Source organism: Miniopterus natalensis, chromosome 3 (assembly GCF_054644295.1).
Source record: "Miniopterus natalensis isolate mMinNat1 chromosome 3, mMinNat1.hap1, whole genome shotgun sequence".
In the NCBI taxonomy this organism is placed as follows: Eukaryota; Metazoa; Chordata; class Mammalia; order Chiroptera; family Miniopteridae; genus Miniopterus; species Miniopterus natalensis.
Window position 1 is genome coordinate 60,954,067 of NC_142083.1, and position 15,606 is coordinate 60,969,672.

A 15,606-nucleotide genomic window follows, 5' to 3' on the forward strand; every position below is an offset into this window, starting at 1 on the left:
CCCCCAGCATTGGTCTTTTAAAGCTTAGGAAAGAAATCTATGAAGGTATACTTGTTCTGTCCACTGAGAAGAAGAAGAAAAAAATGGTGCTGTTTAAAAATCTAACTCAGAGATTAGCATAGAGAATTGAGTCTTTGTGTTATTTCATCATGGAAAGGACCACTTCTTAGAAACATGGAATTAGAGATCACACAGAGGATCTCAGTTTCCGGCATATCTCCAAATATGCAATGCCAGCTAAAAATACTATAGACAGCATGTCCTCAAACATCCCCCTCAACAAAGAAATGGATTTTTTGTTCAAATGCACTTTGGAAATTCTGAGTTAAACTGTAACTGATCTCTTTGCTAAGCAAAGAGGATGAATACAGCACCAGCAGGGAGGTCTTGTGTTTTGTTTTAATTATCACTGTAGACGACCAGTTGCAACCTGGTAGGTTGTTACAACAAATGGACCGAAATCACAGATGGATTTTACTTTTCAAAGAAGCTAAACCAACAATATAATATCTGTAAATTTTACACAGAATATATAGGTTTCTAGCTTTACATTAAAATACTGGGTTAAGTGGCAACTTCAGGCCCTTATAGGGTGGAGACAAGAGATAACTGCTGTTTCTGGAAGGATCATGCAGATCCAGGTTCACTACAGCCCCATCTGTTCCATTTCCCTCTTGTGTTAGCTGCCTGGCCCCCGATGGCACTTGAATTTGCTTCTCTTGTTACAGAACAGACTCTGCAGAGAGACTGCAGAGGCACATTCTTCTAACCATATTTCAAGCACAAAGCCATCTAAATGGCAGACAAACTTGAAGCACCATCCAACTTTTTTTTACTGCAATCTTGAGCTTTCCATACTCAAAATGAATGATGGGTGCTATTCCTACGGATCTAGCATCTTGAAAGTGTAAGATTTTTGAGTGGTGGACCAATGACTACGCCTGCCCTCACTACAATTTTGCTGAGAAAATAACTTCTCATAAATGTATCAGAAAAAAATAAAATGTAGATAACATGGTAAGCTAATTGTGATTTCTATCACTCAGAATATTCCACAGCAATTTACATAATAGCTCTTGGATGCCAAGCTCTTTCTTAGACCAGAAGTTTACTCTCAGTCTTTCTTTTTTTTTCCTCAGTATATCTCCTTACAGTATAGATAAAACAATATTATAATTCAAAAACAGCATCCAGAAATAATCAAATTAACCTATCACTTCTGGAACATTCAGCTTAACTTGTATTATACTTCTTTACTGATAGAGGTAATTGCTAACTGGTGGAAGGAATGCCTTTCTTCCTCTTTCAGGCGTGGAAACCATACCTGGATTTCATTGGCCATCAGCTGCAATGGAGCGAAGAGTGAAGCCTGGGTACAGTCTGTCACTCTCCTTCCCTTGACTATGAATCCCAAAGTACTCCATAGGGGAAAGGGATTGGTCTCCAATGAAGTTCAGTTCCCACATACAGTTCCAGGAGGGAGATTGGTGTTCTCAGACCATGAGTACCAAACCCCTCCATTTCCCAAAGCAAAATAAAGAAAACACAATGCACCAACATCAAGAGAAATATCAGTCTTTTATTTAAATATACCTCCAGCCCAGCAGGCATGGCTCAGTGGTTGGGCACTGACCTGTGAACCAGGAGATCAAGGTTCGATTCCCGGTCAGGGCACCTGCCCGGGTGTGGGCACGATCCCCAGTGAGGGGCGTGCAAGAGGCAGCCAACCAATGACTCTCTCTCATTATTGATGTTTGTATCTCTCTCTCCCTCTCCCTTCTTCTCTCTGAAATCAATAAAAACATATTTGAAAAAATAAATAAAATAATAAAATATACCTCCAGCTACAAAACTGTGGTCCTAACAAGGCTTGCGCCAGTAAGGCATGAAGCACAGCTGAGTCTGTCCAGTGTGACTGTTCATATTTATAATATTAATCAGACTTGATTGTTTATGTATTCATCATAGAGTACTTACTACCTGCCAGGCACTGTTCTAAGTGTTTTATAAACGTTAACTCAGTTAATCCCCACGAAGGAGGAAACATTATTAAATTCGTTTTACGGATGAAGCGACTGAGACATGGAAAAGTTAAATAATTTTTTCAAAGTGACAAAGCTGGTAAGCGATAGAACCAGGATGTAAACCTAAGTAGTCTGTGCTCTTAACTATTATACTAAGTTTGTTCTCATTCTCTAATAACAACATAGTGGCGTATTTTGTATAACGCAAATTACTGAGCTCACCATCTTTTCTCAAAACCTGCTTGTACTCTGACGCTGCTGGTTCTAGTTCCTGGCGTAGCCCATCTAACCTAAGCCAGGTACCCCTTCTTAATTGCCTAAAGCAAATCTGCCGCTGTCATCTATTCATTCTATTTCCTACGCATCTCTCGGCCTGTCCTCTCTTCTCTACTGCTTCTGCTGCAGTCCCGTCAGCCCTCCCTGGGCCCATGTGACAACCTCCTCCATCATTTTTGCCACCTCTTTCGCATCCCTTATTCATTCTTTCTTCAATTATTCTAAAATACAGCTTAATTATGGTACTCTGACTGATAAAGAGCCTCCCATGATTTCCCATTTTTATACTAGTGACTCTCAAAGTGTTTCTCCATGAACCGCCAACATATTAGTCATTCTAAGGATCTTTAAAAAATTAAGTTTTGTGGCTGCCATCCTGGCCCTATTGAATCAGAATTTCTGGAGATGGGGCCTGGGGAGCTGAATTTTAATAAACTCTTCAGGAGATTTTTATATGCACTAAAGATGGAAAAATCATAGATCTACTGAATAAACTCCAGCTTCTATCGCAGGTCTCCCAGGATTCGGTCCTTGAGTATTCTCCAGGCTCTTCTTCTGCTGGCTCTGTCATTCTGCTCTCCAGAAACACTCAGCTGTGGCATTCAAACTCCTTTTGCAATGTGGCTTCCTGTCTGCCCTGCCTTGTGAGCTCTGGCCATCTTCTGAGGCTCATCTCCTGTATAGCCTGTTCCATGAGGCCTTCCTTGAATCCACCATGCTAAGCCAACGGATCATCTCCTCCTTTCTCCCTTCGCCCCACCCCACAATGACGCCTTCCAGATGGCACTCTACCTATTTGTTTACCTGTCTGCCTCTCCTGCTACTCTGTGAACTCCATAGGGGTAAAACCTGCCTTTTTCAGATTTTACCTACACTCCTACTACAGAGCCTGGCCAGTCTTTGCTGAAAGAATGCCCTCAAGTTTGCAAAGTTCCATGAAATGAACAACTCCACCCCAGGACAGAGCAGCAGGAGTGGGTATCCTTAGAGGGCCATTTGTGTCAAAAAATGGAGCAATATCACAGATCACATTCAGGTTGTCCTTTTCCTGCCTAAAGCCAAAAAGGCCCATAGAAGCTTCCCCACTGCCGCCCTCAGGGGTCAGTCAAGGCGAACATTCTTGGCAAAGCTGTGTTTATCGCAGGTTCTTTTTCCATGCAGTAAAAATTTTAGACAGAAATTGAAGTAATATTTGAAATCTAAGTCTGTGTAGTCAGCATAGAAAGCCTGCTCTTTAGAAACACTGAGCCACCGAAGGCAGGGAGTCCAGAAGCTGCATGAATTAGGCCGCTTTTGTAAACACAGGACAGAAACCAACTTGAACTAGCTATGGGAAAAGGAAATTCTTTGTAACAATACCAGAGTATTTTATAAAACTCAGGCTTAAGAATGCAGCTGGAGAGGAGGAACAATTTGACCCAGACACTCAAAAACACTTTTGGGAATCTCTTCACTCCTCAGCTTTATTCCATTCATCACTCTTGATGGAAAGCATAACTGATATGTCTCCTTAGTCTTGGATCTCACAGTTGTAGACCCTTAAAACAGCCTGACTGAACTCTAGGAAAACAGCCCAGTGACCCAGTTGAGTCAATGATCAAGGTCCCCCCAAACAATTCCGTGTGATCAGAGGTACCAGCAGAGCCTCCTAGGACTATGGTGCGCTGGCTACAGCTGTGTGAAGGGAGAGAGAAGTGGAGTGGACAACTCCTTAGGTGTCCACCACAGAGAATAATTTCATACATATCAGAAGCAAAGAGCATAGTTTAAATTACGGGTAACTTGCATTGGAGATATGGAATGGGGACAATGGAACAAGAAGTCCCAGGCCAGCACTCAGCCAGAGACAGAGCCAAAATCCCCCCCAGTGAAGGCCTCTACTACAAGCAGTGAGGAGGTCACTAAGTCCATGGCTATCTGTATATTATTTATCATTTGCTGCTATGTCTGCTAAAGTTAAATATTAATATGCTCAATAGTAAATTTGTTTCTTAGAGCAGTTTCAGTTTTTAACTAATCCTTGTGTCATCTTTTTAAAGGTCTAAGTAAAGAAACCTTTCAGAAGAGAGCAAACTGATACAGAAAACAGTAAGAGGTTTAGAATCCAACAGGCCTGTCTTCCCAGAGCACCTCTATTATGCATGGTCTCTTCCGACCATATAGAAGTTTCTGACTGTCTCTGAGCCTTAGATAGCCTATACATTATTTTTTATAATAACACCCTAATAATGCATTCTATGTTGTTTAGTTTAAGCTGTAATTACTTAATTAGCAATATATATTTGATCCCCCACTGTGTGCCAGATACTGTTCTAGTACCTTGGATATAGTATTGAAGAAAACAAACATCTCTGCCCCCATGGAGCTCACATTCAGAAAATAGTTAATGAACAAAATAAATATGCTATAATATGTTAAAAAGTAATCAATAAAAAGAATAAATTCAAAGCGTAGAATGGGTGGCATTATTAGAAAATATTTGTCTGTATACTTACTGGGTGTCCTCCCTCTTAAACTGAAAGTACTTTGAGGTCAGGCATGACACCTGTTTGTTCCCACTACACATCGTGACTAGTGCAGTGTGGCAGATGCCACATAAATTTTGTTGGAGCTGTGAAGGTTAAAGAGAATAACTTGAAAGTGACTAATCCCAATGCATTAGCGGGCACTAGTATTAATCTACTTAGGCTACCATAACAAAATATCATAGATTGAATGGCGTAAACAACAGTTTAGTTTCTCGGGAGTCTGGCGACTAGAAGTCTAAGATCAACAAATCTGATTTCTTCTCAGGCTCTCTCCTTGGCTTGCAGATGGCTACTTTCTTGCCGTGTCCTCACGTGATCATCCCTCTGTCTGAGCATGTTTCTGGTGTCTCTCTTTCTGTGTCCCAATTTCCTCTCCATGTAAGGATACCGGTCATATTGGATTAGGACCCAACCCTAAAGACCTCATTTTCACTCAACTCTTTAAAATCCTTATTTCCTATTACAGTCACATTCTGAGGTCCTGGGATTTAGAACTTTAGCATATGCATCGGGGGAGGGTGATACTGTTGACGCAATTCAGCCCATTAACACCAGGAACGAAAACCTTTTAAACCCTTAGGTACGTTATTTTATTTGGTCTTCATAGTAACTTTTAATATAGCAGGACATATATTACCATTATCTTCAGTACACAGATAAGAAAACAGCGGGTAACAATAGGCAGGATGGTGACTGCAAATCAACTATTTGAGCCCCAAGATCACAATACCTCTAAAAGCTGTCATTTCCACTGGTCTCGATGAGATACAATTATAAGCTGCCAAGGTCCAATTTGGGCAAGAAAAAGAACTGCAGTGGGACAGCCACTTTGAACAACGTAAAACAGTAACCTGTACTTTGGACAATTTAATGGGTATAAAGAATGAAAAAAGGGAGATTAGGTGCCTTGAAATGTAGCTGAATGCCTTGTTATCTGGGTTTGCTGGCCTATTTCTCAGAGACTGTTCAAATCTAACCAAGGACATCCCTGACAGGTTTTATCCAGAAAAGTCTAATTTTAAAAAGTGCTTGGCATGACCATGGGCAATGCTTGCGATGTAAAGCAGACCTGAGAGCAATACATTCACCTTTTTATAAAGTCTTGCTCCAGCTTTTTCCAAATACAAATTGGATTCAGCCCTCTCACAGCCACCAAGTTGACTGGCCCAGAAAACACAATTCTGATTAGTTCATAACTGTATTCCCAGAGATGTCCTGTTAGAATAATCACAGAACAGTCTGAAATCGAAGGGAAACTCCTGTCAAATGAACTATTGAAATGGTTGTATTTCGCAAAACTTACATAGCACAGTTTGTTGTAAAACTGAAGAGAAATAGTAACCTTGAAATGGGAATTCAATGGCCCGAGGCCTAGAGCGAGGGTGAGCTAAGGCAGTCTTTGGTCCCAGAAATGCTGTTATGCTTTTGGGTTGAAAGGCAGTCTGGTGCCCTCTGAATTGTAAAACAATGATGACTGCCAACACCTTTAATTAAATGCAGTTTTTCATTTTAGTCTATGTCCAGTGGAAAAACAGCTCTATTGATTCCCCATGCTTGCCAGTGACACACCAGCAGCAGGTCTCATGATATTACAGGAAGCCCAGCTCAGCCAGACGGTTTGCTTTGTTGTATGACAGTTGCAGCCAGATCTTCCTGTCTGGATGAAGATACCATCCAAATCCCAGGAAAACAAAACAAAGGGTAAAAAGCCCAGTAGCTGCAAATAATTTCTGTCCAGTCATGAGGACAACTTTCTGCTTTAATTGCAATTACTATACCAACGTTCAGAACTAACTAGGGAAATAAAACCAAAACATCAACTTGGCTAATTCTCAGACAGTTGGTAGATTCTATGTACACTGTAAGTTGAGTAAGAAAAGTAATAAATGACTTTTAAGAAAACTACAGTTGTTTCACTGATCAAAGATAAAATGGGTAAATCCTTAAATCTTTTCTTTCTTTAGGTTATCCCCGAGTGGTAAGAAACGGTGGCATTCAAGCATCATTTTTAAAAGTTTCTAGTAAAACTTTATTCCATATTTCCAAAAAAAATAAGACTATTTACAACAAGAGAACTATACACTCAGTTTAGAACATAAAAAATAGAAAATTAAGGACAAATAAAACAATGTATTCAAATATTGCGATCTTAAGGGTTAAACCTAAACTGACTTAATTGGGGGGCGAGGGTCTTAGCATTCACGATTTATTATGCAGTCTTATAACTGTCATGAGGTAGAAAGGGATGAGAGCAGAATTTTACAGGGAGGTCTAAAAAATATGACTTCGACCTATGAATTGCTTTAGTTTTTGTAAATAACAATATAATAATATATTTTCCATATAAAAACTCTTGGTTTGTCTTAGTTCAAGTGTAGCACATTAAAGAGAATCCATTTAAATACCTGTGTTTATGATGAACACTTTGTTTCGAGGGAAAAATTGGTTTCTTTGAACAGACATTTCTGTAATTAAAGCAAAAGAATGGATTCATTCTAATCAGGTTTTCTGTCAGCATAACCTTGAAGGATTTTCTTTTTTTTCTTTTTTTCTTTTTTTATTTTTTGGTTTGAGGTGCTGCTAGAACAAAATTGAATATGGTGGGATTTATGGATTCAGGTGGGATTTTTTTCCTTGAAATTTGATCTTTCAGAGTCAAACCAAATGGAAAGGCAGCAGCTTTCCAAAATCACAGACACTTCTGTGTTGAAGCACGATTCCCCAATTCCAAAGACACACTAACTTAGTAAAATTACTGATTCAAAGCAACTCAGATCTTGTCCCAGCTCTTTACTGTACTGATGATCCAGGCTTCCTGAATGACTTATTTTTAGTGGGACCGTAATTGTTGATAACCAGCAGCAGGCAGCCCTGTGGATGCGGGCCTTTAGATTATGGCCAGAGTGTTGTCATCTCAAGGCCAGGATGGGAAGACTGTTCACATGAAGAGAATAGTTACCACAATATTTATATAGTTATCACAATAAACTGAAATCAGATCTTCTGCAACAACATTGTAAGACGTTTAGTCACCAGCAAAGTCATAACTCGAGTTAAGCAGAGGATGTCTAGGCAAACAATCTGTGTGAACAGCTCTTAGAATACCATCAGAGTGGAAGGCTCTAGGCAGGGGTGGGGAACATTTTTTCTGCCAAAGGCCATTTGGATATTTATAACATCATTCATGCGTCATACAAAACTATCAACTTAAAAATTAGCTGTGAAAAAAGCTTCTAGATTTATTGAATTTTGAGTCCCACCAGCGGTCGCCTTGGCAGGACCCAAATGATTTCGTGGGTCAGATACGGCCCGCGGGCTGGATGTTCCCTACCCCTGCTCTAGGGAATGGCTTTAGCTATCCTGCCTTTAGATGCTGCTTTCTGCTGCTGATGTTAGGGATGTTGATGAAGCAGTCATTTTAATCCACAGACAATCTGATGGGGACTAAAAGCCAATTAATATTTTTTTTATTACCCATTGATGTCTGAAACAGGTATGCTCATTTGGTCCTTAAACCTCACTACACTCTCTTGAGATTGAGGATAGAGTGGGACTCAGGAATGGCCTGTAGTGAAAAATAAGTGAAGCTGGGGATGGGGGAGGAAAGAGGTAGGGAGGAAATGAACAAACACCCAGCAAATATTAAGGCACTGCCTCCTTGCTAGGGTGGAGAAACGCTTTCTTCTCTCAATGAAGCTTACATTCTAGGTGAGAGTGGCAGAAAAGAAACAAGTTACTGAACAAGGCAATATCAGACAGTGTAAATGCTATGAAAAAATCAAACAGATGATATGATGGAGAGCCGTGAGGCACAGTGAGAAGGCAGTGGAGCATAGTGGGTGAGGGAGAGAGTGGTGCAGGCAAGGCAGGCAGGGGAAAGGTGGTTATCTCGGGGTGTTTCAATTTGGGCATTATTGTCATTTGGGGCCAGATAATTCTGTGTTTCAGGGGCTGTTGTGTCCTGTAGGTTGTTTTGCATTGTTCCTGGCCTCTTCCCCATAGACAGCCATAGCAGGCCCTCATGTGGCAACCAAAGATGTCTCCAGATATGGCCAAATGTCCCCTAGAACATTTAAGAATCTCCAGTTAAGAACCACTAGCTCATGAAGGGCCTTAGAAGCAGAAGTAATGGGCTAAGTATTTATAACCCATAACTCATGTGGCATGAGCACCAGCCAATCAGACTGGGCTCTCCCTGTGAATAGCCCATCAGGCTGTACCAGTGCATCCTGGATAAATATCAGCCCTGCTTTATATAGCTCATGGTAAGTAGTTTAGATTTTATTATGATTGTGATAGAAACCTATAGTGCTGTTTTAAGAAAGAGAGTGACTGATATCTTCTATGATTTCAAAAAGACAACCTTAGCTTCTAAGCAGAAAATAGATGTTTGGGCAGGACACCATGAGAGAAAGCAGGGAGACTAGTAGAAGACAACTGAAGAGATCTACGTGCAAGATGGTAGTGACCTGAACTAGAGTCACAGTAGTGGAGGTCACAATACATTCTATAGGTGGAGGGCAACTGAAGAACCAAGGTTTATAACTAAGTTTTGGCTTAACAATTGAGTGGATGGTAGTCATTTACTAGGATGGGAAGGCTAGAGAAGAACAGATCTTTAGAGGGAAAATCAAGAATTCTGTTTTAAGTATGTTGAGTTTCAGATGCCTATGAAATATCTAAAGGAAGTTATTCAACTGGTACCAGTACCAGTTGGGTACTTGAGTCTAGAGGTTTGTACAAATTTGATAATCACCAGCATATACGATATAGAAACAACTAATATCCAGAAATCTATTTACATAGCTAATCAATACAAGAGAGGACACCAATCATTTAAACCAGAATATCTTCTCATTTTCTGGGGAATATATTTCATGACCTGCCTCCCGTAACCTCTGATTTCCTCCTTACATTTGACAAAGATCAGCCTCATTTAATTTCAGTTAACATGTAGTCTGACCTTTGTACTTTGTTTTCTACTGAAAAATCTTAAGCAAATACCACTGTGCACTTTTCAAGGTTTTCCTGATAATGCAAAATTAAATGCAAATCTATTAGGAACAGGGGTGGGGCAGGACAGGGAGAGAAACATAGAAGATGTTTGGGTCACAATATGAGTCCTTATTCTCAGTCCCAGATAGTCCAGAAACCCACAATTAAATAGCATTTATCCTAATACTTGATACATTTTCTCATCAGATGTTTAATTTAGTATTATTAAATTGCTGATTGTCCTATTGGTTTTGGAGGACAGGTGTCATTCCATTAGATTCAAGCCGGGTTCTAACAGACTTCAGCATACACTACTTTTAATAATAAATAAAATCTTTAAATAACATGTTATGGTTTTCAAAGCACAATATTTCATTTTTACCACAATTTTGTGACATAAGAAAGGCAGATATTCATATACTTATCTTAAAATAAGGAAATTTTTATTCAACTAGATTAAGTGATTTGCCCGTGGTCCTACAGTTGATAAATGTTAGGAAATAATTGAAACATAAGTGTTTTGACAACTAATTTAGTACTGAAAGAGCAGAAAGTGCTGCACCAGTGCGTCCTACAGTGTGACTCAGGCTACATGACACCGAAAGTGAACTCTTGTTCGACTTCTTCATGAGAAGGATCTGAGATCCTTCTCGACCCAGGCATCTTTTCCTACGTTCCTTCTCTGTGATCTAATTTCCCATGTTTGATCAATCCACGTGGCTACCTTCTGTGTTAAACATGCTGTTTTTCCTTCTGTTTCTTGGCTTGTTTCTATTCTAGCAAACATTTTCCTGAGACTTCTTTGCTGGCATTCTAACTTTCCCCTGATTAGTTCAATCCTATTATGACTAAAACAGTAGAACTGACAATAAAACTTGAATTATATTCTCCTTTTCCAGGCATAGTGGGTTTACTCTAACTTTGTCCACTGTTAATCGTTCCCCTTTTTTCTAACCTAAAATTTTCATTCTGCACTGACAACTTTTTTACTGATTTCAAAACTCATATATGATATTGTAGAAAATGATACAAATGTGCAAAGAAGAAAATATAAACTAGCCACATTTCCATTAATGGAATATCAGTAAAATTAGGTTACTTGATTACTTTTGCTGTTTCTTAAATTGCCTGCTTAATTCACAATTTAAAATTCTTGTTAATAGCGAAGGAATTCAAGTCTATGAATTTTACTCAAAGTACAGTTTTAGCCGCATTCCATAGCCTTGAGGGAGAGTGACAGAACATGAATTCAGACAGGCAACAGGACAGTTCCTTTCACATGTGGGCCATTGTGAAAACTTTGGTTTTTATTGGAGTGAAATAGAGAACCCCTGGAGAGTTTTAGGCAGAGTAGTAACATAATTTTACTTAAAGGATCAATTAAATTGCAAAGTTAAAATGCTACAGAAGGACAAAGATGTCTAAGAAAATTAATATGCAATTGAGCCTTCTCTGTCTAGGTTATGATCCCTGTGATTTAACAGAAACATGTTTTATTCTTTATAACTGCAATAACAGAAGTAGAATAAACAAGTAAATATTTGTTATTATATTTTTATCTGATCCTAGTGTTTTATTTCTATAATATCTAGAATACTGAATCTTAAATAATGACTATTTAATAAATACTTGGTGGATTAAAAAGAAGAAGAAAAGAGAGGAAGGGAGGGAGAGACCGAAGGTGGAGGGAGGGAAAGGAGGGAGGGAGAGGACAGATATATTATTTAGTATAGCAACATCTATAAATAAGGAAATACTTATACTGTTTAGGGCAAATTATTAGGCTAATACATCTACTATTTAATCTCTTAATATTTAGAGAATATATAATAGGATGAGCCTTCACTTTAAAAACAAAAAACTGAAAAATCTTTTATTTTTTAAGACTGCTCTTAAAAACGTTGTGAACGTATAAGTGTCTGCTCTTGTCTGTAAAGTATTTTCTTGCCCTGTCTTTCTCAGTAATATGGATTTTTTTATTACTAACCCCCAACCCCTCTCACATACATACACAGAGAAAGAGAAATTCCTGTGAAAACTAGGATGGTAAAGGAAGATGTACATACTGCTGAGTTTCTTCCCTTAACCAAAGCAAACCCATAAATCAAGTGCTAATTTGCACATCTGGGCTTGGTTTTGTTATCAACATTTTAAACAACATCAATTTTTATATTGATGATTAAAGTATTTAGTATAATACATACAGTCCCTGACTTATAATTGTTCTATTTATGATTTTCCTTTACTTTAAAATGATGCAAAAACGATATGCATTCAGTAGAAACCGTACTTTGAATTTGGAATTTTGCTCTTTCCCTGGGCTACTAATACATGGGTAGGACACTCTCTCCATGAGGCTGGGTAGCAGCTCGCAGCTGCAGACTTCAACCAGCCACCGGATCAGGAGGGTAAACGGTAGACACTCTACAGGGCACTGTGCTGCCAGCGTTTTTTGGATACTATGTTTGTGTTTTCCCATCTCATCATGTCTGCAAAATGCCCATCTGTGTCTTCTGCTTCTAGTAAGAGGAAGGCAATTACTCTTGAAATGAAACAAGGTCTTTGCCCACCCTAGGCTAATGTAAGTGTTCTGAGCATGTGTAAGTTAGGCTGGGCTAAGCTATGACATTTGGTAGGTGAGGTGTATTAAATGCATTTTCAACTTACGATATTTTCACCTTACGATGCATTTATTGGGACATAACCCCATCATTAGTTGAGGAAGTTCTGTATATTAAAGGGAGAGCTACTCTATGCACTTACAAAATGAGTTACAATCAGCTTCTCTATCCCCGCATTTAGTAGCTTAGGATACCATTGGGAAATGGACTGGAGAGGTGAATTTGCTCTCCTGGAAGCAAACCTAATTCTAGCCCAAGTGGCTTCTACATCTTCATGGTCTAAAACTACCAAACAGAGAACAGAGATGCTTGAGGTTAAACAGGAAAGTATTTTTGTGTGAATCCCTATTTCATCCTTTCATAAAAGCTTGCACATCAAATGTATCCCATCTACATCAAAGTTTTCATTTCTATACAATTCTACCCAGAGCCTCCACAACAAGCTGTGTTCTCTTAGCCTTTCCTATCAATGCCAGACAATAGATCTAGCGGTAACAACCCATCTGACAGTTCTGTGATGAACATGGGAGGCACAGATGGATACAGGTCACTCTGCCATCACTGTGTTATCATCCCTGCGATTATAACCATAAAATCCTCCTTTGTAGGTTAAATAGGCAATTTTGATTAAATGCCTGGGCCACGTTTTATTTTTGTGATATCTTTCTTCCCACATATAAGACTGACTTGATTAGTACATCTCAGGCGGGCACCATATAATTTTCTGTTATCATACAATGCTCATTTCCAAGAGAATATAAATTACTGAATTTGGTGTAGACTAGAGTGATGTTATCTTTTTCATTTCCTTAAATTCAATTATCCTCACGTAGCCAAATTTATCCTGATTATACCCTGGTTAAGCCAGTTGCACTTCTGATTGTCCATACACCTCCCTGAATTTTCTCTGTGGGTGCCAAAGAAGGATAGCATTCATTTTAGTTTCTGAAATGGAATCATTTCGAATTTTTATAAATATAGATTGAATAATGAATTTTCCACTTACTTCTCCTAAAGGGTAATTTAAATCATCCTTTTTTCCCTATAATGAGAATTCTCACTAGGATCATCATAGAAGGTCATCCTGTGGGAATCAATTGACTGCTGTCTTTGTGATGGGCAGTGGATAGCGTATCTTCACAACCGAAAAGAATTTAAGAGATGAACTCAAAGGACCCACATACCTATCATAATTGGCTTTCTCCATGAGAAGAAACTTATAGTAAATGACAAATTGAATCTAAGATAAGATTTGAAAGAATATGAAAAATGCTGAGGATAAAAATGCTTGCCAAGTATGGTTTTAGGCACAATGTTATTTGACACTATCAAGGCCCCAGGCTGTGGAGCTAAGGAACTTGGCCTCTGTGACTAAAAGAGACTCCAAGCTCTCCCAGGAGATAAGCCTTCTGGTGCCATTGGAGTAACTCCCAAAAAAGAAAGGCCCACGAGGAAGGGGCCTGGTCTGTCTTGCTCCCTGCCAGATGCACTAGTATGTCTAGCTTTTTAAAACACAGGTTTCCAAATATTAAATTATTATTTTTGACTAGTCTATATATGTTGTGCATCCCTGAAATGGTCTCCTACCACCCCAGCCCCTTCTTGGTCCTGGCTGCTTCAGAGGGGGATCATCTGGCAGAGGCATAATACCTAGCAGAGAAGGCTGCCTCCAGGACACTGCTTTACCACCACCAGTGTCAGCTCTGATAATTACTCAAATGACACTGCCTGTTAAATATCCTGGAAATCACCCCTGAATCCACTGTTCTGCATACTTCCAGTGCACGGAGCAGTGTCCGCCACATAATAGTTGTTCAGTAAATTTTCTGAGTACATTGATTAATAAATGACCTCTTTACTTTGTTTATTTTGTATTTTTTTACTTATACATTTTCTCAGAAACACTACCTATTTTCTAATTCAATCCAACAAATACCAAATATCTGCATTGGCAACAGCCATATTTCTAACGCCATTTATCAAGACAAGCTCTGACTAAACGCCTACTATGTAGCCAAAATCCTTAGGGTCCTTACAGGGATGCTCCAGGAGCCTGAGAGAGCTAGACATGTGTTTGGGCTTTTTCCCAAAAGCACAGATCCCACAAATAATTCACAAATAGGAGAGAAAAGGAGATGCCAAATAGATTAAATGACTCATAAGTATGATACTATTCTTTGGGCTCAACTTGACTTCTTTTCACTTTGGTCATAGGGTCTAAAAGTTATTTTTATGACCAGCTAAAGGCACAAAAATAGGCACAACCATATGACAGATTGCATAAGCTTGAGGAAACCTCTAGACAGACATGTAGAATCTAAACCCCAAATAACTTATACCCATTGCCTACCCACCATGTGCCAAGCACTGTGCTGAGCCATGTACACACAGTCCAGAACCATCCCATGAGCAAACACTACCTTGGCCCCATCTTACGGATGGCACAGCCAAATTGTGGGGAGGCTAAATAATTTGTTCAAAGGTACACAGCTGATACGCGCCAAGGAGAAAATGTAATCTCCTGTCTCTCTGCCTCTAGAGTTCAGATGGTAAGCACTGCTCCATTTGCCTTGTAAAGATCTTCAGCTTCTCTGAGATTACAAATTTTATGCTAGAATATCTAATATTTAAACTACAGTATTCCTTGTTCTTTTTTTGGCCACTTGAATGTTTCTCCCCAGTTTATGAATTGGTACAAGTTGTTATGGCAACACATTCCAGACCCTTCCTTCTACTCTTCGTTCCTCATCCTCTTCTCGCCGACTTCCCCGTCCAGCCTGGTGTGGTTCCCATGAGTGGCTGAGCTCACCCTGGCTACACGGGCTAGTGCCTACCTGGCCACATTTCAATGGACATGGGTTTACCTGTTGAACCTCCCCACTTCCTCCATTCAGCACCTCGTTCCTCCTGTTCTCCTGATGCCCGTGACTAGGGCCTGCTGCATATCTATTGTGTCCACATATTGACCCTACCATTGAGCTTGACTCATAACCTATTCTTTCTATGTATCTGTAAATGATCCCTTCCTCAGCTTCTCCGAAAGATACAGATTTGTTTCTCTTCTTTGCCTCTGAACTTTCATGGACAAACTTCATAGAGAATCGAGATATTTTCTCTTTTCTGCCTTTCTAGCATCCAAAATATGTGAAGGCTTTACTTATC